The sequence below is a fragment of the Rhodnius prolixus genome, unplaced genomic scaffold, assembly GCF_049639745.1.
Source record: "Rhodnius prolixus isolate KJV_2025 unplaced genomic scaffold, Rpr scaffold_4, whole genome shotgun sequence".
In the NCBI taxonomy this organism is placed as follows: domain Eukaryota; kingdom Metazoa; phylum Arthropoda; class Insecta; order Hemiptera; family Reduviidae; genus Rhodnius; species Rhodnius prolixus.
In genome coordinates, this window is record NW_027411614.1 from 44,470,081 (window position 1) to 44,496,035 (window position 25,955).

General features: G+C 33.3%; 2 long non-coding RNA genes across 3 annotated transcripts; one reads left to right on the forward strand and one right to left on the reverse strand.

Annotated features, from left to right (window-relative positions):
- Window positions 1–11,363: 11,363 nt before the first annotated feature.
- Window positions 11,364–22,820, forward strand: LOC141455577 (uncharacterized). Of its 2 annotated transcripts, none has more exons than XR_012459352.1 (6): window positions 11,364–11,758; window positions 17,837–17,960; window positions 18,129–18,331; window positions 18,521–19,508; window positions 19,955–20,149; window positions 22,743–22,820. It is a non-coding gene; the product is annotated as an uncharacterized lncRNA (long non-coding RNA). The 2 variants fall into 2 exon arrangements; XR_012459353.1 differs by having other exon boundaries at window positions 11,365–11,758; window positions 18,141–18,331.
- On the reverse strand, window positions 13,664–16,871 carry LOC141455576 (uncharacterized). Its single transcript, XR_012459351.1, has 5 exons — window positions 16,572–16,871; window positions 15,507–15,554; window positions 15,268–15,367; window positions 14,781–14,846; window positions 13,664–14,620 (listed from the first exon to the last, which is right to left on the reverse strand). It is a non-coding gene; the product is annotated as an uncharacterized lncRNA (long non-coding RNA).
- Window positions 22,821–25,955: the final 3,135 nt, after the last annotated feature.

Genomic DNA, 25,955 nt, shown 5'->3' on the forward strand with positions numbered 1-25,955 from the left:
ATCAACCAGTTGGTGATACACCAATGCTATATCTAAACGCGAAACGCTGGCAGTAAAAGAGAGCTGTATTTACCTGCTGGAGACATACTAACATTATATCTAAACGCGTAACGCTGGCATAAAATTAGAGCTGTATCAACCTTCTGGTGATACTCTAATACTATACCCAAGCGCCTAACTGTGGCATAAAAAGAGAGTTGTATCATCCTGCTGGAGACACACTAGCATTATATCTAAACGCGTAACGCTGGCATAAATTGAGCGCTGTATCAACCTGCTGGCGTTAATCTAATACTATACCCAAACGCCTATCTGTGGCATAATAAAAGAGATGTATCATCCTGCTGGAGTCACACTAACATTAGATCTAAACGCGAAACGCTGGCATAAAATGCGAACTATATCAACCTTCTGGTGATAATCCAATACCATACCTGAACGCCTAACTGTGGCATAAAAAGTGAGTTTTATCATCCTGCTGGAGATAGAGTAACATTACATCTAAACGCGAAACCCTGGCAGTAAAAAAGAACTGTATCAACCCGTTGGTGATACACCAATTCTATATCTAAACGCGAAACGCTGGCAGTAAAAGAGAGTTGGAGACACACTAACATTATATCTAAACGCGTAACGCAGGTATAAATTGAGAGCTGTATCAACCTTCTGGTGATACTCTAATACTATACCTAAACGCCTAACTGTGGCCTAAAAAGGGAGTTGTATCATCCTGCTGGAGACACACTAACATTATATCTAAACGCGTAACGCTGGCATAAAATGAGAGCTGTATCAACCTGCTGGTGATACTCCAATACTATACCTAAACGCCTAACTGTGGCATAAAAAAAAAAGATGTATCATCCTGCTGGAGACACACTAGCATTATATCTAAACGCGTAACGCTGGCATAAATTGGGAGCTGTATCAACCTCCTGTTGATACTACAATACTATACCTAAACGCCTAACTGTGGCATAAAAAAAAAGATGTATCATCTTGCTGGAGACACACTAACATTAAATCTAAACGCGTAACGCTGGTATAAATTGGGAGCTGTATCAACCTGCTGGTGATACTCCAATACTATACCTAAACGCCTAACTGTGGCATAAAAAAAAGAGATGTATCATCCTGCTGGAGAGACACTAACATTATATCTAAACGCGTAACGCTGGCATAAAATGAGAGCTGTATCAACCTGCTGGTGATACTCCAATACTATACCTAAACGCCTAACTGTGGCATAAAAAAAAGAGATGTATCATCCTGCTGGAGACACACTAACATTATATCTCAACACGTAACGCTGGCATAAATTGGGAGCTGTATCAACCTGCTGGTGATACTACAATACTATACCTAAACGCCTAACTGTGGCATAAAAAAAAGAGACGTATCATCCTGCTGGAGACACACTAACATTATATCTCAACGCGTAACGTTTGCATAAATTGGGTGCTGTATCAACTTGCTGGTGATATTCCAATACTATACCTAAACGCCTAACTGTGGCATAAAAAAAAAGATGTATCATCCTGCTGGAGACACACAAAGATTATATCTAAACGCGTAACGCAGGCATAAAATGAGAGTTGTATCAACCTTCTGGTGATACTCTAATAATATATCTAAACGCCTAACTATGGCATAAAAAGAGAGTTGTATCATCCTCCTGGAGACACACTAACATTATATCTAAACGCGTAACGCTGGCATAAAATGAGAGCTGTATCAACCTGCTGGTGATACTCCAATACTATACCTAAACGCCTAACTGTGGCATAAAAAGTGAGTTGTATCATCCTGCAGGAAATAGAATAACATTATATCTAAACGCGAAACCCTTGCAGTAAAAAAGAGCTGTATCAACCAGTTGGTGATACACCAATGCTATATCTAAACGCGAAACGCTGGCAGTAAAAGAGAGCTGTATTTACCTGCTGGAGACATACTAACATTATATCTAAACGCGTAACGCTGGCATAAAATTAGAGCTGTATCAACCTTCTGGTGATACTCTAATACTATACCCAAGCGCCTAACTGTGGCATAAAAAGAGAGTTGTATCATCCTGCTGGAGACACACTAGCATTATATCTAAACGCGTAACGCTGGCATAAATTGAGCGCTGTATCAACCTGCTGGCGTTAATCTAATACTATACCCAAACGCCTATCTGTGGCATAATAAAAGAGATGTATCATCCTGCTGGAGTCACACTAACATTAGATCTAAACGCGAAACGCTGGCATAAAATGCGAACTATATCAACCTTCTGGTGATAATCCAATACCATACCTGAACGCCTAACTGTGGCATAAAAAGTGAGTTTTATCATCCTGCTGGAGATAGAGTAACATTACATCTAAACGCGAAACCCTGGCAGTAAAAAAGAACTGTATCAACCCGTTGGTGATACACCAATTCTATATCTAAACGCGAAACGCTGGCAGTAAAAGAGAGTTGGAGACACACTAACATTATATCTAAACGCGTAACGCAGGTATAAATTGAGAGCTGTATCAACCTTCTGGTGATACTCTAATACTATACCTAAACGCCTAACTGTGGCCTAAAAAGGGAGTTGTATCATCCTGCTGGAGACACACTAACATTATATCTAAACGCGTAACGCTGGCATAAAATGAGAGCTGTATCAACCTGCTGGTGATACTCCAATACTATACCTAAACGCCTAACTGTGGCATAAAAAAAAAAGATGTATCATCCTGCTGGAGACACACTAGCATTATATCTAAACGCGTAACGCTGGCATAAATTGGGAGCTGTATCAACCTCCTGTTGATACTACAATACTATACCTAAACGCCTAACTGTGGCATAAAAAAAAAGATGTATCATCTTGCTGGAGACACACTAACATTAAATCTAAACGCGTAACGCTGGTATAAATTGGGAGCTGTATCAACCTGCTGGTGATACTACAATACTATACCTAAACGCCTAACTGTGGCATAAAAAAAAGAGATGTATCATCCTGCTGGAGAGACACTAACATTATATCTAAACGCGTAACGCTGGCATAAAATGAGAGCTGTATCAACCTGCTGGTGATACTCCAATACTATACCTAAACGCCTAACTGTGGCATAAAAAAAAGAGATGTATCATCCTGCTGGAGACACACTAACATTATATCTCAACACGTAACGCTGGCATAAATTGGGAGCTGTATCAACCTGCTGGTGATACTACAATACTATACCTAAACGCCTAACTGTGGCATAAAAAAAAGAGACGTATCATCCTGCTGGAGACACACTAACATTATATCTCAACACGTAACGCTGGCATAAATTGGGAGCTGTATCAACCTGCTGGTGATACTACAATACTATACCTAAACGCCTAACTATGGAATAAAAAAAAAAGATGTATCATCCTGCTGGAGACACACAAACATAATATCTAAACGCGTAACGCTGACATAAAATGATAGCTGTATCAACCTTCTGGTGATACTCTAATAATATATCTAAACGCCTAACTGTGGCATAAAAAAAAAGATGTATCATCCTGCTGGGGACACACTAACATTATATCTAATCGCGTAACGCTGGCATAAATTGGGAGGTGTATCAACCTGCTGGTGATACTACAATATTATTCCTAAACGTCTAACTGTGGCATAAAAAAAAAAAGATGTATCATCCTCCTGGAGACACACTAGCATTATATCTAAACGCGTAACGCTGGCATAAATTGGGAGCTGTATCAACCTGCTGGTGATACTACAATACTATACCTAAACGCCTAACTGTGGCATAAAAAAAAAGATGTATCATCCTGCTGGAGACACACTAACATTATATCTAAACGCGTAACACTGGCATAAAATGAGAGCTGTATCAACCATCTGGTGATACTCTAATAATATATCTAAACGCCTAACTATGGCATAAAAAGAGAGTTGTATCATCCTCCTGGAGACACACTAACATTATATCTAAACGCGTAACGCTGGCATAAATTGGGAGCTGTATCAACCTCCTGTAGATACTACAATACTATACCTAAACGCCTAACTGTGGCATAAAAAAAAAGATGTATCATCTTGCTGGAGACACACTAACATTATATCTAAACGCGTAACGCTGGTATAAAATGAGAGCTGTATCAACCTTCTGGTGATACTCTAATACTATACCTAAACGCCTAACTGTGGCAAAAAATAAGAGATGTATCATCCTGCTGGAGGCACACTAACATTATTTCTAAACGCGAAACGCTGGCATAAAATGCGAACTGTATCAACCTTCTGGTGATACTCTAATACCATACCTAAACGCGTAACTGTGGCATAAAAAGAGAATTGTATCATCCTGCTGGAGACACACTAACATTATTTCTAAACGCGTAACGCTTGCATAAATTGGGTGCTGTATCAACCTGCTGGTGATATTCCAATACTATACCTAAACGCCTAACTGTGGCATAAAAAAAAAGATGTATCATCCTGCTGGAGACACACAAAGATTATATCTGAACGCGTAACGCTGGCATAAAATGAGAGTTGTATCAACCTTCTGGTGATACTCTAATAATATATCTAAACGCCTAACTATGGCATAAAAAGAGAGTTGTATCATCCTCCTGGAGACACACTAACATTATATCTAAACGCGTAACGCTGGCATAAAATGAGAGCTGTATCAACCTGCTGGTGATACTCCAATACTATACCTAAACGCCTAACTGTGGCATAAAAAGTGAGTTGTATCATCCTGCAGGAAATAGAATAACATTATATCTAAACGCGATACCCTTGCAGTAAAAAAGAGCTGTATCAAGCAGTTGGTGATACACCAATGCTATATCTAAACGCGAAACGCTGGCAGTAAAAGAGAGCTGTATTTACCTGCTGGAGACACACTAACATTATATTTAAACGCGTAACGCTGGCATAAAATTAGAGCTGTATCAACCTTCTGGAGATACTCTAATACTATACCCAAGCGCCTAACTGTGGCATAAAAAGAGAGTTGTATCATCCTGCTGGAGACACACTAGCATTATATCTAAACGCGTAACGCTGGCATAAATTGAGCGCTGTATCAACCTTCTGGTGATAATCCAATACCATACCTGAACGCCTAACTGTGGCATAAAAAGTGAGTTTTATCATCCTGCTGGAGATAGAGTAACATTACATCTAAACGCGAAACCCTGGCAGTAAAAAAGAACTGTATCAACCCGTTGGTGATACACCAATTCTATATCTAAACGCGAAACGCTGGCAGTAAAAGAGAGTTGGAGACACACTAACATTATATCTAAACGCGTAACGCAGGTATAAATTGAGAGCTGTATCAACCTTCTGGTGATACTCTAATACTATACCTAAACGCCTAACTATGGCATAAAAAGAGAGTTGTATCATCCTCCTGGAGACACACTAACATTATATCTAAACGCGTAACGCTGGCATAAAATGAGAGCTGTATCAACCTGCTGGTGATACTCCAATACTATACCTAAACGCCTAACTGTGGCATAAAAAAAAAAGATGTATCATCCTGCTGGAGACACACTAGCATTATATCTAAACGCGTAACGCTGGCATAAATTGGGAGCTGTATCAACCTCCTGTTGATACTACAATACTATACCTAAACGCCTAACTGTGGCATAAAAAAAAAGATGTATCATCTTGCTGGAGACACACTAACATTAAATCTAAACGCGTAACGCTGGTATAAAATGAGAGCTGTATCAACCTTCTGGTGATACTCTAATACTATACCTAAACGCCTAACTGTGGCATAAAAAAAGAGATGTATCATCCTGCTGGAGGCACACTAACATTATTTCTAAACGCGAAACGCTGGCATAAAATGCGAACTGTATCAACCTTCTGGTGATACTCTAATACCATACCTAAACGCGTAACTGTGGCATAAAAAGAGAGTTGCATCATCCTGCGTGTTAAACACTAACATTATATCTAAATGGGTAATACTCGCAGAAAAAGTGAGTTGCATCAACCTGCTGGTGATACACTAACTTTCTATCTAAACGCGTAACACTGGCATAAAATGAGAGCTGTATCACCTTCTGGTGATACTCTAATACTATACCTAAACACATAACTGTGGCATAAAAAGAGAATTGTATCATCCTGCTGGAGACACACTAACATTATTTCTAAACGCGTAACGCTTGCATAAATTGGGTGCTGTATCAACCTGCTGGTGATATTCCAATACTATACCTAAACGCCTAACTGTGGCATAAAAAGAGAGTTGTATCATCCTCCTGGAGACACACTAACATTATATCTAAACGCGTAACGCTGGCATAAAATGAGAGCTGTATCAACCTGCTGGTGATACTCCAATACTATACCTAAACGCCTAACTGTGGCATAAAAAGTGAGTTGTATCATCCTGCAGGAAATAGAATAACATTATATCTAAACGCGAAACCCTTGCAGTAAAAAAGAGCTGTATCAACCAGTTGGTGATACACCAATGCTATATCTAAACGCGAAACGCTGGCAGTAAAAGAGAGCTGTATTTACCTGCTGGAGACACACTAACATTATATCTAAACGCGTAACGCTGGCATAAAATTAGAGCTTTATCAACCTTCTGGTGATACTCTAATACTATACCCAAGCGCCTAACTGTGGCATAAAAAGAGAGTTGTATCATCCTGCTGGAGACCCACTAGCATTATATCTAAACGCGTAACGCTGGCATAAATTGAGTGCTGTATCAACTGGCTGGTGATAATCTAATACTATACCTAAACGCCTAACTGTGGCATAAAAAGAGAGTTGCATCAATTTGCTGGTGAAACACTATCATTATATCTAAACGCGTAACGCTGGCATAAATTGAGCGCTGTATCAACCTGCTGGCGGTAATCTAATACTATACCCAAACGCCTATCTGTGGCATAATAAAAGAGATGTATCATCCTGCTGGAGTCACACTAACATTAGATCTAAACGCGAAACGCTGGCATAAAATGCGAACTGTATCAACCTTCTGGTGATAATCCAATACCATACCTGAACGCCTAACTGTGGCATAAAAAGTGAGTTTTATCATCCTGCTGGAGATAGAGTAACATTACATCTAAACGCGAAACCCTGGCAGTAAAAAAGAACTGTATCAACCCGTTGGTGATACACCAATTCTATATCTAAACGCGAAACGCTGGCAGTAAAAGAGAGTTGGAGACACACTAACATTATATCTAAACGCGTAACGCAGGTATAAATTGAGAGCTGTATCAACCTTCTGGTGATACTCTAATACTATACCTAAACGCCTAACTGTGGCCTAAAAAGGGAGTTGTATCATCCTGCTGGAGATAGAATAAAATTATATCTAAACACGAAATGCTGGCAGTAATAGAGAGCTGTATCAACCCGTTGGTGATACACCAATTTTATATCTAAACGCGAAACGCTGGCAGTAAGAGAGAGTTGTATCAACCTGCTGAAGACACAATAACATTATATCTAAACGCGTAATACTGACAGAAGTAAAGAGCTGTATCACCTGTTGGTTATACGCCAATACTATATCTAAACGCCTAATTGTGGCATAAAATGAGAGCGGTATCAACCTGCTGGTGATACACTAACATTTTATCTAAACGCGTAACGCTGGCATAAAGTGGGAGCTGTATCAACCTGCTGGTGATACTCTAATACTATACCTAAACGCCTAACTCTGGCATAAAAAAAGAGATGTATCATCCTGCGGGAGACACACTAACATTATATCTAAACGCGTAAAGCTGGCAGTGAAGAAGAGCTGGTGATGCGATGACTTTGTTTATTATTGATATCTATTTCTTTAGGTTCTTTAAATGGTTGTTTGTACCGTACAGCTGAATGAAAATTTTCATTTAATTTATTCAACGAATATTCAGTTTATCAGAAATATTGTTTATCAATTTGGAGGTTCGTCCCGTCAATATTATCATACTTAATGCGTGAATACTAGTTCGTTGAATTATCTTCACGGTTGTGCAACTTTGTTAAACATAATCTCGGAATATCCGCTTATTTTAATGAATCTGTGTTAAAATTGACGGTTTGCCCAACAATATTGTTTAAATGATTTTCTATTGTATGGAAGCTGGTACTTTGTCTCATCCTTAGGGTTATTCTTTAGCATAGAACGGTACTAATTCTCGTAAGGTACTTGTTCTCGTAGTAAAAAGGTTTATTATTCCGATGGTAATATATTTGGTATTGCATAGCCGTTTCATTATCGTGTAGACCGTTTTAACCTGGTGGTGTTACATTAATTTAGAGTCAAAGAAGTATAATAGTTGTCCTAACATAGTTTCATTCTAGTGAGTAATCTCGATTTGGAAGTTTCGAACATGTTTCTGTTGGGAGTACATAACATGATTAAAAATCGTACTATGGCTCTACAATTTAATCTACCGATATGTTGATTCTATGGTAATTTGAAACGAAAATTATTTGTTTACTTATGGTATTATGAACAAATTTTTTTGTCTTTCTAGTTGTACGTTTGAGAACTGCTTGTGTTGTTATGTGGGTGTAAATAATTAAACTTGACATTTATATAATTGTGCATACAATATCTAAAAAGCTAATAATATGCATAATATATATATATATCTAAATAAAACACTGATTATTTGTCCCCGGTTTGTCCTCTGAGTTTCTTTAAGTTCATAAGTAGGGTACTAGATATTTACTAAAATCGCCTTTTTTGTCACATCTAAATTTGTAACAATTATGGCTAAGTGGAGTGGTTGCGCTGGTTGGGGGAGGGATCACCTTCACAAAATGAGTGTAAAGGGAATTTCTCGAAAAGTCTATGTTGGACACCCAGGAGGTGGAATAGGTCGGCCAAGGTTACGGTTGGCTGTAGGATGTGAAGGCAAATCTGCAGATGATGGGCGGTCAGACAGTGCAGAAACAAAGCTACGGGCAGAGATGGTTGAGACTTCCTGCTAAACGAGGCCAACGCCCTGCAAGGGCTGTAGCGCCAAAGGAAGAAAAAAAAGAAGCAGATGGCCAAGACAAACAGACCGTTATCGCACAAAAACAAAAAATCCATCCAAAGTTGGTGATTTTTTTTTTTTTTTTAATTGTGTTTAACTGGTCTACGGAGGGTGTGACTGTAATTCCTATTCCTAGGGGAATGATGGGGCAAAACTGTAGCCCCCACTTTGGTGAAATTCCCATACAAAAGGTAAAAAGAAAAAGAAAAGGAAAAAACAAATGCATTTTGAAGCACAAATTATTTGTATACTTCATTCCCCTTGATCACAAATCTGATGACATTTTTTGGGAATCGGTGACTCAGAGGACCTTCTACAATCTCTTGAATGTACTATCCTAATTTTCCTGCATATTAATAACAAAATAAATAAATTAAGTAAAGGAAAAAGTACTTATCTTTTACTTTATCTGCTTCACTCGAACTTGAAGTTCCGAAGAAGGATGTTAATAGTGGCCATATAAATGTATTAATTTAAATAATTATAATTCCAAAAAATAATATTATAAATAATTAATAAAAATTATCATGCACTTAGAAATTATTATATTCTTATGGACTATAGATATGACGGTAATGGTCGATTAAGAAATCTCGAAGACCGTTAAAAGTATAAACGATACTTGATTCGAAACGATGCCATTTTTCGAAAGCCCCCAAAACAATAATCTATATTGAAAATATTAACGACATAAAACATTAAAATCCTGTGGGAAAAAAATATATATTAAACAAACGAATAAATAAAGCGTATTGGAATTATAATTTTTGTAGTATTTTTACTTTATTATAATTTTTTTTTTTTTAATATCTCATTTAAGAGAACTGCCACATATATATGGAACCACTATCAATCAACTCCTTACGTCCTGTTGAAGGCTGGAATGTCAGGTTACTGGATTGATGCCTTCATATCCTCATCATTGCTGGACACTTGACACAGTTTAAAAAGATATTTGAACGCAAAAATACTGAAACGCTTTTTTTTTTTTCTTTTTTTTTTTGTGACGGAATTTTGAAAAACCGGAATACATTCTTTGCTTTTACTATTATTTTTATGAACGCACTATTTAAAAAAAAATTATTTGTTGAAAACAGAAAATATTCACGTGGCAATCACTTCCGAAACTTTAACACTTCCGCACTTGCTGAAATTAAAAACAAATATATTATAATAAAATACATAATTAAATTGCTTTGCAGAAATAATAAAATTAAAAAAAAAATTAAATACAATTTTATTAAAAAAAGAAATTATTTTAGAATTTAGGGTAGGAGAAGATTAGCAGTGGTATTAATGTAATGGTGGATATCACACTCAGGAGGGGCGTCCTGGTAAAATGACTAGCCCAACAAGTTCTCAAAAAGTTTTACATTTATCATAGAGATGGGACTGGCTAAGTGATTAGTGCTGTTAGATTTCCACGCGGAGATCCCGGTTTTTGAATCCGGCTAGTGGCTCTTAGGTTTTCACTTTCTAGCATTTCTAACAGCTCATTGTCTCACACACAAACTCAGACAGATGGCGATTGAAATTCGACACCAACACAATCCTCCCCTTACTTAGGATGTAAGTAGAATGAATAGAAAAAAAAATTATTGGCAGAAAAATAATATTTTTCTCAAATTTTCACGACACATTATTTATATTTATTTTTCTCTGCTAATTATAAGTATGGTGATCGACTAAAAGATTCAATTCACAAAGCATCCAGCATTGACAGTCAAAAAATACTTCGAAAATATGTATCCCCGACGTCAAAATGACCTTAAAAAACGTTTCTTCTCGAAATTTCATTCCTCAATAACAGCTCATTCTAATCCTTTAAACGAACATCTATCTTTTATCGTAATACCAGCTAATACTCCAAGGAGTTCGAACAGAAGATGTCCTCGCGATTTACTTTTTTCATGAGAGTATTGTAATAAGTCCATCGATAATGGAGTGACTCCTCTAGGAGCCATTTCAAATAATTCTGACATAGCACTATCATGTGCCCAAACTTACTTGCAACAATTGTTGCAGTTATAAATTTCAATAAATGATTAAAAAAAAAGGCTATAATATGAAAGTTGTTGATCTGAATGCATTTATGTAAATTATAACTTTAGAATAGGAGGTATTTCCAAAAATTAAATATAGAAAAGTTAGATGATTGAATTATAGCTAAATACTGTTTCCTAATTTTAAAGTTTGTAGTTCCCATATTTCTTAAAACTAACAGACAGGATGTTATTAATTTGGTACAGTAAGAAGGGCTTAAGTCAAAAGATAGAAAAATATTTTTTCTATTGGTAGAAAACATTTTTCTAACCAATCACAACAACTGAACACTCTATGACTGTTTAGAGTGGGGACATAATTTTCGCAGTTGCTATTCAATCTTCTTACTGAGTTGGTAGCACAGATGGCCATGTTAAAAGTTTATTGAAATGTTAGGTTTTAAAATTCTATATGTTATTTTCATTCGTTATTTGCTTTTATTGTGCTTATTATCCTTATATTATTCGGCTAATTGGAGGAATCCAGTGTTGTTACTGTCCAAAGCTTTGAGAGTGTCTAGTTGTAGTGTGTTTCTGGCGAGGTTATGCAAATAAGTGTGTTCAGTGAAAAATGTTTTTAAATTGCAATTTTAATGTTTTTAAAATTTTGAAACACGAATTGTTAAGTTTTTTTTCAAAATGAATGGATAATATTTAACGATATGGAATTAGCCACAAGGAAAATTATTCATGTAAGTTTAGTTTTTGTTAATAATTTCTATATTATTGGGTTTTCACTGGAAATACACTTTTTTGGGGGGAGTTTTCAGTGTCGGAAAAGTTGATTTTTAAAAAACATTTATAGCTGTAAAGAAATCTCGAGACTGTTATGTGTTGGTTCCCTCTCAAGACAATAAAAAAAAAAAAAAATCCCTAATAAATGAAAAATGAAAGCAATTGAGATAATGTTCTCTCTATTTACCGGGAAAATTCAATACGGCTTCTCGAAGAAATAACTATTTTGTAGTGTGCAAATAATTCAACTAAAAACTTTTTTAAAAAAATACGATAAAAACTGTAAAATGATAGTTTGATAATCCAACTTGTTTTTTTAACCGGTTGATTTTAAGCGAGAGAGAGAAAAGAGAGGGGCTATTTTACAGGAGAATTAATACGCTAGGCAGAACCCTAAGTATTAAACCATATTGAAGTGTTGAACAAGAGTGTTTCACAGAAGTGTCTGGACCATTAATTGAAAGTAAATTCTGAATTTAAATAAAAGCAGCTTACCAATAGTATCACGTTATTCAATCGATTTTTTATTTTTTTTGCGAAAGATTTCCCAACCATTTTCATATAAACATTGCAATAGAAATGCAGAATTATTAATTTTATTCCATTTTTCTAATTCTAATCTCATTAGAACAAATTCTAAGTTTCATTAAAATTTAATGACGTAAATTGTGACGTAAGAGGAAGTCTTGTGAGTGATCACTCCAGATTTTTTCTCGTGAATTTATTTTAAAGAAAATTTGGAAATTTTAACTTCAGAAAAATTTGGGGGAAAACCAATAGTTTTAATACAAATGCACTTGCAACAACTTCTTCGATTCAATTCAGTAAACTAAAAATGGTTTAATAAATTAAATTAATCGAATAAAAAACGGATTTTGGAATTGGACCCTTTAAGTTTACCAGTTTTGCCTCTGTCATTCCATCAGGAGTTGTGGTCTCTTCTAAGTTCTTCATTTTTCCTATTAATTCTTTGGAAAATGGGGAGGGGGGCTTGTTGGAGGATTTAGATTTTAGGACACCCTTTCTCGTTATCCTTAATTTTTATTAAATCAATTCATTTCTATATTCATATAAAGTTGTAAAGAATAATATTTAAAAATTATCACCTAATTCGTCATTTATCTAGCAGAATTACTGTCTTTGTCCTGTTTTTCTATACATATAATTTTCCTTATTTTTTGGGAATAAAGATTCCACTCTGTTCTATTCGATAATCTTTTGTATGGTATTCCTTTTTCTTCTTTGATTTTTTTTAATGTTTGGAGCTTTTTTAAATTTTTTACTAATTTTCCTTCATGGATAAGATATTCCCACTAGTGCCTGTATTCCAGGTTATTTTCAAATTTTTTTTCTACTTGAGTCTTGGTTGTTTTAATCCATTTTTTTTTAAGGGTATGATTCATTCCCAACTATTCCCATAGAAGATTAAATCAACTCAAGACTTCGGAAGGGCAAAAAAATGAAAATAACTTCGAATATTGGGCACAAATGAGACGCGCACTTTACCATGTAGGGAATTAATGCAGAATAGAAAACTCTATACATTAAAAAGTAACAGAAAAAAGAAAAAAATATTGTACAAGAGGATTTTCAAATAGAGGAGAAGAGCCATCTTAAAAAATAAGGAAAGTTGTTTTAGAAAAATGTGACTAAGAAATGAACTTAGCTTGAAAAAAGGCAACAAATCTAGGCTATGTAGTTCCAAGTAGGTCGAAATATTGCAAATTCAAGTATAATTAGATAATAAAAAAGACAAAAAAATAATTGTGTACTTATAATTTTTTTTTATATTTATTTAATAAAAAAAAACACTGTCAAAAAAATAAAAACCATTTTTAAAAATAAACTATAATTCCAGACTCTTGGCGATGGTATTTCCGATGGTTCCGGTCGCATCACTCTACCCTCCCCCCCCCCCCCACCAATCATGAAATAAATTTATTTGCCAACGACAGATCTTGACCATCTGGGCTACCTAAGTTCAGATTGCTCTGGATAAATCAGTACGTTATTCCAGAACAATCCTATGTGAATGAAAGGCTATCTTTGGGAAAAGAAGATGTTGGGAGGTCCAGGTAACCACAAAATGTATTTTAAAGAAAAGTAGATAGGTACATAGTAGTAAAATTGAGGATCAGCCAATAAAAAAAAAGGATATTTCTTTTTTATTACCAACGTTTCAACAACAAAGTGTTTCCTTGTCTTTGTGGCAAAAGTTATGGAAAACTTTCCACATAAAGTGAGATGGTAATATATTTTGGATTTTCCAATTTGGAAATGAAAATATATTACTAACTCTATTTTCGCTTAACTGCAAGGAAATCTGTTCTTGAAACGATAAAATTAAGGAACAAAAAAAATATTCTTTTTTTTACAGATCCTTGGTAAGTCAAATTTAGACTAATTGATATATATATTTTATTATTTCTATTTTTTTCTTATTTTTTTTATATATCCATTTTCAAAATTAATGATTGTTTTTTTAAGTTTACAAAAATTGATCTTATTTTAGGCCATAACAGCTAGTTAGGAATTGAATTTAAGAATCAATCCTAACATTATGTTCAGACCTAAAATTTCTAATTATTGCAATACTATCAGACAATCTGAGGGTCTAAGAAAGAAAAACGTTTTAATTTTGAAAATTCTATATAAAAAAAATATTTTAAAAAAAATAGAAAAATCATAAATTTATCAAATAGTTTTTCCCTCTTACTTTGATACATTTTTTTTTGAGACCATTTTGTGGGATGAATCAGGATAATATTCTCCATGTTGAATCAATTAACCAAACTGTTGCAATAGAAAAATTCTCCCATCTGAAATTAGAATTAAATATTAATAAAAAATGCAAAATATATATATTTAATAATTTTTATTTTTTATTACGCTAAAATGTATTAAATATTGTAAAAAAAATAATTTCAAACAATTTAAATTTAAAAATACGTAAAAAGTACATTTTTTTTTTATTCTTACCTTCGGTTTTTCTTCTTAGGAAAAACTTAATTTTTGTTTTCATCTTTTCTCGAGCTCTTATCTTTTCTGAAAAAATAAAAATAATTAGAAAATACATAAAATTATTAAAAAGATTGAGTACTAACACTTTTTACTTGGATTATTGCAGAATTAGTGAGACAAAATAAATTTAAAAAAATTCTTTAAATCACGGGAATTAACGTGAGGAGGGGACCTATTTTAGATTTTGGAATAAAAAATTAATAATTCTAGCAAATTATAATAAAATATTAATAAAAAAGTGAACTATTAACATTTTTAATTTGGATTTTTTAAGAATTAGTGAGACAAAATCGAAACTTGACAATTTTAACATAGGACAGACCTAAAATTTCAATTATTGCTATACTAAGAGACAATCTAAGGGTCTAAAAAATGAACACTTTAATTCTGAAAATTCTAAAAAATAAAAAAACTTAAATTTATCTAATTTTTTTTTTCCACTTACTTTGATATTTTTTTTTGAGACCATTTTGTGGGATGAATCAGGATCATTTATCCAAGTTGAATCAGTTAACCAAAGTGTTGCAATAGAAAACTGCTCCCATCTGAAATTAGAATTAAATATTAATAAAAACTGCTTCAATTTATATATATACATAAATTCGTAAATTTATTAAATACTGCAAAAAATTTAAATTTTTAAAAACTATATAAAAAGTGATTTTTATTAATGTTGGATCTTACCTTTGGGCTTTTCTTCTAACGAATTTTTTTTCCTGCCCCTAATTTTTTCTGAAATAATTTTAGACATTTTATTTTATTAATAAAAAGAATAAGTATTACTACTTTCTACATGGGTTATTGAAGAACTAGTGAGAGAAAATAAAATAAAAAAAGTTATTTGTATCACGGAAATTAGCGTGAGGGGGCCTATTTTCGATTTTGGAATAAAAAATTAATAATTTTAGCAAATTATAATAAAATATTAATGAAAAGGTGAAGTATTACCATTTTTTGGTTGGATTATTTAAAAAAAATTAAAATAAATTAGTAAAAAAAAAAAAAATTATTTTACGGAAAATCGCGTAAGAGGTCCGATTTTCTTTTTGTAAAGAAAATTGAATCAATTCATGAAATTATAGCGAACAATTTATAAAAGGATAAAGTCTGAACACTTTTTAGTTGAATTATTAAAGAATTTGCAAAAGAAAATGGAGAAAAAAACTAAAATTAAATAAATTAAAATTCACGGACGATTGCGCAATAGGCCGATTTTCACTTTTTTAAATAAAAAAAAAAAAAATTATTTAAAAAATATTTTAAATAGTTAATATTGAATGGATTAAACATTTTTAGAAAGTTTTTGGGATTGGAAGTTGTGAAAACAAGTTTAAAAAGCAATTTGAAAAAAATGAAATTCAATTCCATTTGGCTGGCCATATTGGATTCTCTCTCAGTCAAATTGGAATTTTCTTTTAACACATTTTTCTAATATCAATCAATGGGAAAATATGGAAAATTATATACTACTTTGAAGCTTATAACACAATAAACAAGTTTTAAGTAAAATTAGCTGGGAATTGAGAAATTTTTCCTATTAATTAATTTATTCAATTTGGCTGGCCATATTGGATTCTCTCTCAGTCAAATTGAATTTTCTTTAAACACATTTTTCTAATACCAATCAATGGGAAAATATGGAAAATTATATATCACTTTGAAGCTTATAACACAATAAACAAGTTTTAAGTAAAATTAGATGGGAATTGAGAAATTTTTCCTATTAATTAATTAAAAAAAACGACTTACAGCAGGGCTGATCTTCACAGGTCCAGAGCAGGCAGGAGAAGGGGGCTTTCCACTTGCTACGACAGCCTCTTGTCTTAGCTTCAATTTAAAAAAAAATTGTTTTTAAACTAGAAAATTTATACATATTCTATTGTAAAAAAATGAAAAAGAATTTCTGATATGGTCTTTTTTAAAAATTATGCATTAATAAACTCAATATTCAGGGATTATTTTTTTGTATTGTCACTTGAAGTTGAAGTTTTATGTGGATGAATATTACATACATACGTGGACCAATCAGAATTGGTCTTTTATTTAGGAAGTATTTGGCAAATAAAAGGAAGCTTTTAGATTTATTTTGTGACGTAATAGATTTATAAAGGCTGTGTTTTTTTCTTAAGTACAATTAAATGGAAAAATAAATGGCTGTCTTAAAACTTAACCCTGAGTTTTAAATAATAATTAAATTATGTGTTTGTTCTAAAGATGAAAGAAATGATTATCTATTATTTAAATTGGATCAAATTTATTCATTTAAAAAGTAGAAAAATATTAATTGAACTAAATAGTAACAAAGATTCTAATTATTAGTTATAATTATTTAAAAAAAAAGAAAATGAAATTATAAATTGAATTATGTAAGTAAATATTTTATTTCGCTTTTTTAAAAAAAATAAAACCACAATTTATTCTTAATTTCTCATTCTATTTTTTAAATTTTACAAAATTTTAGGGTTGGTGAGGGGAAGCTTGAATTAAAAGAAAAAGAAAATCATTAAATGGAGGCTGAGCAAATTAAAAAATATATATATATATTTTTTTTTGGTAAAGATAAATTAATATTTTTCAGTAATAAATAGAAATAAGATAATGGTATCGGTGTAAAATAATTATTATTAATTCTAAAGCTGTGCTTGCTCGCCCATTTAATTGTTTTTTGTCCAAAAGAGACGCATTTTTTTAAATGTGACATTTTACTATGCAACCATTTATGTAGGTAGATATTGAAATGAAAATTTAACACCCTACAAAGATGAAGATAATGAGATAATGTAACTTATTTAATTATTATTTTCTTTAATAATTATTTCAAGTTATTTTGGCCATTTATTTAATTAACAAAAAGTGGTGGGGACAGAAATTATTGTAAATTTGGTTCTAGAATAATGTAATTCCAGTGGAAACTCTATTTGTGAAAATATAAATTAATAGTAAAATGTAAATTGAATGAAAATTTGAATATAATTAATTATTACTAATTAAAAATTATTTTTTTTGTTTTAAAGATTATATGGAGATTTGCTGATTCACATTTCAAAGGGAAAACTGCTATTTCATCACAGCTGATTGGTTTCTAATTACTATTTTATCTATTAAATTAATTTTTGGAACAATTTCATTAAGAAAAAGGTATTCCTTTTTTTGGATCTAGTTTAAATATTATCTAATCCTCTAAAATCATTGAGAAATGCATGCCCTAAATTGTGAATGAATTTTTTACTTTGTACACGTCAAGCACCTTGCATTTTGGTGCAGTATGTGTCATTTGATCTTTATAGCTACATAAAAAAAATTTAGTTTAATTTCTAGCAATTGACTTTTGGAGCACAGACTCAGAGCTTGGTAAAACCATAGCCTGGAATTTTTAGTTTCAAGCTGTGAAGGATGATCCAGTGTAAAATTGATTCTGCATAGATTGAAGGTACCTCTACCTTGCAATTGGTTTATCTCTAGACCTGAAACTGAACACAAAAGAATCGGATATCTATAAACTATTTGAGGTAGTTCCCTTTTTAGCTCCTAGGATTTATTTTTTCTTTTTTTCTTTTAACAGAATGAGAGTGAGAAATTTAAAATTGTCTTCGATTAAATTGAAATTAATTTGTATTCATTATTATTGGTGAATTTTGATTTGAGCAATGGGAGCATTTTTGTTCCTATTAGCTCCACAAATGCAATTCTGTTGCTAGGAGTTGGCTTTTGGATCCTGCTTTGGATACAGTATCTTGGAATGGTGAGATCCAATTGTAGAGAACGATCCTCTGAGGTATTTTGGGACTAGTTTAATTCAGCCCTGGAAATTGACCCTTTGGAGCTTACTTCAGGACAGTGGAGTACTTTTTTACAAGACAGATCTATGAACTACAGAGAAAGTTTCTTGTTAGTCAACGGAAGAAAGCTTAACTTATTTTTAAAAAAATGTGAGAAATTTAAAATTGTTACTTTTTATTTAAATAAAATTGTATTTGAAATTATTCATGAATTTTGATTAAAGCAATTGGAGCTTTTTTGCTCCTATTAGCTCCGAAAATGGAATTCTTTTACCAGAGATTTGCTTTTGGGCTGTTATTATAGCTTGGGATTGGTTTGCTAATCCTGAAGAAGAGTGGCCTTTTGGGTTTTGCTACTGAACAGTAGACAGTGCAGCCCAGATCATTGAACTATTAGGATTCAGGTTAAACCACGGATACTTCCACCGCTTTAGCAGTGAGAAAAGCAAATATCCTCATTAATTGTTTAGAAATGAGTTTTAAATTAGATTTATGGTTGCATTTCTATTGCAGTCAATAATTTTTTTTGTTCATACCTTGTTTATTTCACATGTTACTCAGATAAGAATAATTTTTCCATTTTTGTAGCTCAAAATAAGTTAAGGGAGCTGTACGTATGTAGAGCAGGAAACTGTATTGTCCAAAAAATAATACACTTTTGTGTAGGATTGGGAAACAATTATTTGACGAAGCAGGTATAGTTGTCCAAATGTTTGGGTTTGGACGGGTAGAGAACGCCGTTGGATAGATTCACAAAATAGCTGCTGGCTGAATAACCCGGATCTACAAGGTGACCACTACTTAAAGGAAGATCTTGCGGCGTAGGAGTAAGCATGTAAGCCGAAGAAGGAGACGAATTTAGGAAGAACTAGCGAGTCCTGCTTCTAACGACTATTGTCTCAGTTCAGTTAAGTGAAGAGAAATACATGTTCATAAAACTGCTATGATAAGGGCAGAATCTTTTCTAACTCTTATTAAGAATAAACCCAGCAATTATAATAATCAATAATGGGTATAAAATTAATGATATTTATATAAAAATTATAAAATCATTGTCTAATTTACAGCAAAACCATCTTTATATAAAAGAACTCCATCAGAAACAGAAACTAACAAAGAAGTCAGCAGAAATGTTACAGAACTTTGGCTTTTTAAGTTGCATCAGTTAATTACACATTAATTCTAAGAATATGTTGACATTTCAATTTTATTAGAACTAAAATGAATCATAAAAAGCATAAAATTAGAAATATTTATTAGTTATTTTTTTAAAAATTTTTGTATTTGATTCTGGAGAATGATGCAATTTTTCAAGTCTTCTTGCACAATCTTTATACTAATTTATTAAAATAGGAACTTGATGAGCTGGAGGAGGGGAGATGGCGTGCAGAATGGATGCTGGAGAGGTTTTCTTTTATTGTTTCTTCACATCTTGGTGAAGCGTGGACAATCTCACATCACAGACTGCTTTTTGAAATATGCTGAAATCTCGGGGTTATTTTTGGTTATAACTCTATAGCTGGAGATTATTTCAGTTTAAATTTCGAAGTAAGTAAATTATATTTGTTGCTAATGATGATACAGTGTTCTTTTATTCAAAAAAATTGGTCTTTCTATCATCTTAATGAAAAAACTTAAGTTTAGAATATGAGTAGTGTGGCAAGCATACCTACGCCATTGCAAATCTCTTTAGATTCTGTAATAGATTTGTAATTCAGTTCTGGAATATTTAGAATCTGAAAGAGGAATTATTTGATAATTTAGGTACTCAATTCAGAGACTGAAAACAAGTCATGTATGTATTTGATGCATTTGTGCATAAACATATGTAACCACAAGAAGTTGTCCCTGGAGGCAGAGATTCACAGGTGTTATTAGCTGCATTTAACTAAACAACAGAAGCAATATTGTGGTCACCTACAATGAACGCTTTGTTATGATTAGATGGCTGAATTATAGGTTCAATGGTCATGCTATGTTGATAATCCTGCAGAAGGCATGTAGACCGCACCAATAAGTATCGATTCTCACTCAAACTTAAGTGTTACAAATTGTTGTTCTATAGATTTCCCCACAGTGCCACAATTTTGTAAAGAAAGAGAAATCATTTTTTCTTTCAAATTTTGTCAAAGTGAAAAAAAAAAAGTTGATACAATAACAATCCTTATACAGTTAACAATCTTAAGTTGTCCACACAAATGGAACATTCTCAGCAGGATTTATCCAAAATACTTTCATGATTTGGCTGTTAAAAGGAAAAAGGAATTTTGATATAAATACCCATACAACCAGCTTAACACTGTATTTCAATAAATTGAAAAAGATAAGTGGGCGGCAAGATGTCCCTTTAAAAAAAATACGGAATAGAATATTTTTTTTTAACAAACTTTCGGTCAAAATATGTTTTAATTGGTAGATCTATAGACAAGCTGGAAAAAGACCATGTTCAATGAATTGTGTGATTTCTGTTCAACAAATTGGCTGCATTTAAGTAGCTTACCGTGCTTACTGATTTAAGCCCTTTCAACCTCAGATCCCTCTGTATTCCAGTACTAATTAAGCTGTATTCACAAAAAAAGCAGCTCATTTTGAGGGTCTCCAAGCTTTTATCCCTAGTAAAACACCAAACATAGTACATCAACTTTCTACTTTCTCATGCTAGGAGAGGAAAACAATGCTGTATTAATTCTAAATTTTCTAATCAGTGTTTTCTTAGAAAATATCCATCCTGAAGAGAAAAATACGTCTTTATTTATTAGAAATATTCACAAATTTGTGTTTATATACAAAATTACTGAATAGACAAAGACTGGATTAGCTAAGTGTTCAGCCTTACTGAGATCCCGCTTTCGAAACCAGCTACTTGCCATTACAGTTTACTCTTCTTATAGCTCACTATTCGGTGATTAATATTGTTCTAGGAAACGAGAAAACACTTTACGGAGGCTGACAGCAACTTCACGGTGAAAACAGTAGGTGTTATTCAACATGGTGGTTTTAGATTTTCTGGTTTTTCTAGTATATCTTCCAACAAGATAATGACCCCCCAAGCATAGGGCATATAAAACAAAAGAATGGTTGCTGTACAACGTTCCCAGGCAATTGGAAACGCCACCACAGTCTCCGGATATCAATCCAATAGAGCACTTATGGTATCTGTTGGAACTGCGAGTAAGAAAGAATAAAGTTTCTTCCAAAAATGATTTGAAAGAAACTTTGTTAAAAGAATGGCGTAAAATTGGACAAGAGACTACTCAAAATCTTGTATCGTCGATGCCAAGAAAACTGCAGGCTTTCATAGATGCCCAATGGTATGATGACAAAATATTAGTGATACCCAAAACTTTAAATTTATAAATTAATACATAAATAAATAAAAGCGTGCCAATACTTTTTTGACTACCCAGTTACAGATTACAAGTTATTTTTTGTTTACATTTTTGATGGATATCTTAATTTTATTTGTTTCCCCCTCAATAATGCATGTTTATAACTCTTTTGTGAAATAAAAATATTTAACATATAAATTTTGGATTTTTTCAAAATGAAAACCCTGAAAAGTTTAGTGTGCCAATACTTTTTTGACCCACTGTATAAGCTGTGATGAAATAAGACAATTTTAGTTCCACCAAATAAATGTTAGAAAAATTGCATTTTCCTTTAGACGATGAGGAAAAATAATAACAGATAATCTAACACAATATCATAATAATGTTACTGGTTATGGTTATTCTAATTACGGTTGTCACGAGCGTTTTCTTTTTTTTATTTTTATTTTGTTTTCTACTATTTGTTCCCCTGGTTGATGTTCAATTATATAATTTTGTGGAAGTATGAAGCTGAGGTTTATAGTATAATTATATACTTTTTCAAAAATGTATAAAAGTAATTCTGAATAGCTTAGTTTTGTCGGTTAACTTTCCTGTATAATATATTTTTAAAATAAATTATTTAATTTTTTCCCCCCTGTCAAGCTGTTTTATTTAAAGTAATGACAATTTAAATTGATTGTAATCTGGCGAAAAGTCTTGAAATTGCAATAATGGGTCTCTTGGACTCGTGAGTCACCATATTAGTTTAATTTCCCAAGTATTGCGGTAAAGGATAAATTAAACTTTTCTTCTTTTGTTTATTGTTTCAGGGGAACTTGAGTACTAATGGCAATTTTACGGATGCCACCATTAAACTAGGGGAGGAAGTAAGTAATCTATTATTATATTTATTTTATTTCATTATTATTTTAATTTAAGGCGCGACTACATCTGAGGTAATTGGCGCCCTAAGTTTTTTTTCAGGGTACTGCTAGCCTCCGTACTTTGTTCTCTTCTTGCAGACAACACTGTTGTTCATCACCACAGACAGTAGGTTGTGTGAAGCTCCTAGAAAGAGAAAATCTAAGGGCCATCAGCCGGATTCGAACCAGTGATCTGTGCATTGGAATCCAGTACCTAACCACTCAGCTAATCACTTCTATTATTATTAACATTACGAGGGTCGTTTGAAAAGTCCGTACAAAAATAAAAACTACTTAATTTTTTGGGGTAAACCTTTTTTATTTTTCAACATAGTCTCTTTTAGGCTTATACACTTCGTCCAACGCTGCTCTAGTTTGTTGATCCCTTCCGAATAATAGGATTTGTCCAAGTCTGAAAAATAGCCGTTCGTTTCTGCAATCACCTCCTCGTTTGAATAAAATCTTTTTCCCGCCAGCCATTTCTTCATATTGGGGAACAAATAGTAGTCCGAGGGAGCCAAGTCTGGAGAATAGGGGGGATGTGAAACGAGTTGAAACCCTATTTCCATTAATTTTGCGACCACAACTGCTGAGGTGTGAGCTGGTGCGTTGTCGTGATGGAAAAGGACTTTTTTGTGGGCCAATCGTGGGCGTTTTTCTTGCAGCTCGGTTTTCAAACGGTCCAATAACGATGAATAATATGCACCTGTAATAGTTTTACCCTTTTCCAGATAGTCGATGAGGATTATTCCTTGCGAATCCCAAAAGACAGTCGCCATAATCTTTCCGGCCGAAGGAACGGTCTTCGCCTTTTTTGGCGCAGATTCCCCCTTGGCAACCCATTGTTTAGATTGTTCTTTGGTCTCAGGAGTGTAGTGATGTATCCATGTTTCATCCACAGTGACGAAACGATGCTTAAAGTCCTGCGGATTCTTCTGGAACAGCTGCAAACCGTCCTTGCAACACTTCACACGATTTCGTTTTTGGTCAAGCGTGAGCAATCGCGGCACTCATCTTGCGGATAGCTTTGTCATGTCCAAATGTTGATGCAAAATATTATGTACCCGTTCATTCGAGATGCCCACAGCACTAGCAATCTCACGCACCTTCACTCTTCAAAGATCACTTAACTCTTGTATCCGTTTTATACTAAATATTAGGAAAGACGAACATATTACACCACATTACTTTACTTTAAACTGGCTTACTGTTGACTACCGTAGAAAATACTTTATGGGTAATTTCATATACCAATTGTTTAGAACACAGACTCCAAAATACTTATATGACATGTTTACACAAAAAGCTGCACTAGACTTAAGAACTACAAGGACTTTCGATTCCAGACTTTACATACAACCCCATAGGACTGTAACGTATCAAAACTCTTTTACTGTTGCTGCCAGTAGACTTTGGAACGACTTACCTACTGACTTGACCAACAAGAAATTACTGCCTAGTTTTAAGTTTTTCTATTACAATCATTTGTTTGAATTGTACAAAAGAAATTTTTAAGTTTGTATATAGAAGATTTTTTTCTTTTTTTTTTTGTTTGTTTTTGTTTTACATTATTATATTAATAATTATTTTTTTTTTTTTATTTTTTTTTTTTTTTTGCATCAACAGCTGAGGTCATTAGCGCCCGGAGCTTTTTCCAGTGCACTGCCGGCCTCCGGACAGTGTTCTCTCGTTACAGACAACACTGTCCATCACCGGACAGTGAGCTGTAAGAAGCTCCTAGGAAAAGAAAATCTAAGGGTCAGCTGCTGGATTCGAACCCGGGACCTCCGCGTGGGAGTCCAGTATGCTAACCTCATAGCTAATCCCTTCCCTCATTAATAATTATTATTACTATTATTATTATTATTTTATTAATTCATTATAATTAGTAATTTTTATATATGTACATATTTTATATAAAATTATGGATGTAAATAGTTGTCAAGAATTTATTTTAGTTTAATCTCTCAGATCAGAGAAAATATTTTTTTTAAATTGTAAATTTTATTGGTTGCTCTTAAGGGACTTAAGTCCCAGAGCATAATAAATTTATCTTTCTTTCTTTCTTTCTTTCTTTCTTCTGTCATCCATCACCATATCATGGATTTTATCAATGATTTCTGGAGTAGTAACCTCAACAGGGCGTCCAGAACGTTCAGCGTCACTTGTGCCCATATGGCCACTCCGAAAATTTTGAAACCACTTATAAACTGTTCTAATCGAAGGTGCATAGTCACCATAATGTTTATCAAGCTTCTCTTTAGTCTCCTGAGGCGTTTTGCCTTTCATAAAGTAGTGTTTAATCAACACACGAAATTCTTTTTCGTCCATTTTATGAAAATCACTCGACTTCCTCGATTCAAACGAATGCCAAACACAAAGAAATAGACCGATCTGGCTGAAACTTGGTGTGTGTTCTTCCAAGAGATGCTACTAACTAAACATAACCTCGATACGCGCCAGTGGTGCTATCTCTCTGACTTTGCACGCACTTTTCAAACGACCCTCGTATATTAATGAATGGAAAACGGTGTTTGAATAATATTTTTTTTTTAATCTAATTCTCAGTGGGTTTTTCTTAAGGACATCTTTTAGGTTATAATAGCATCATTTAGTTCCTTCTCAAATCTCTGATTCCCTTCAATCTACTGTTATCTCCACAGCTTCCAATCCCTTCCTCTTTTCAGTTGCAACTGAGTATACTCGCCTGAATTGTAGTTTTTACCTCTGATGAATTCTTATCTTTTTCCCTATTCTTATGTGATCGTTGCTCAAATACCAGGATGTTGTATTTCTAATCATCATGCTTGGACTCTGAATAGAGCGAAACACTAAGGCAACTTTGCCTATTGCCTAGAGCCTACCTATTGGCCCTCCTCTCCGTCCACTACTTTCTCTTACTTAACACCTTATTCTCTCTAAGTTACGTCAAAGATACGATCGTCGGAAGGCTCCTTAGACAAACATCACGTTATGGCCTCGTTACTTCACAGATCCTACGAAGTTTTCCTAAGAAAGAAAACTTTTTTTCCTAAACCATATCCTTTAACTTTGTTCTTTGAACTACCTACTTTTCCGCCCTCTGGAAATTTTCAAGGAGTTCCAAAACTCAATAAACAG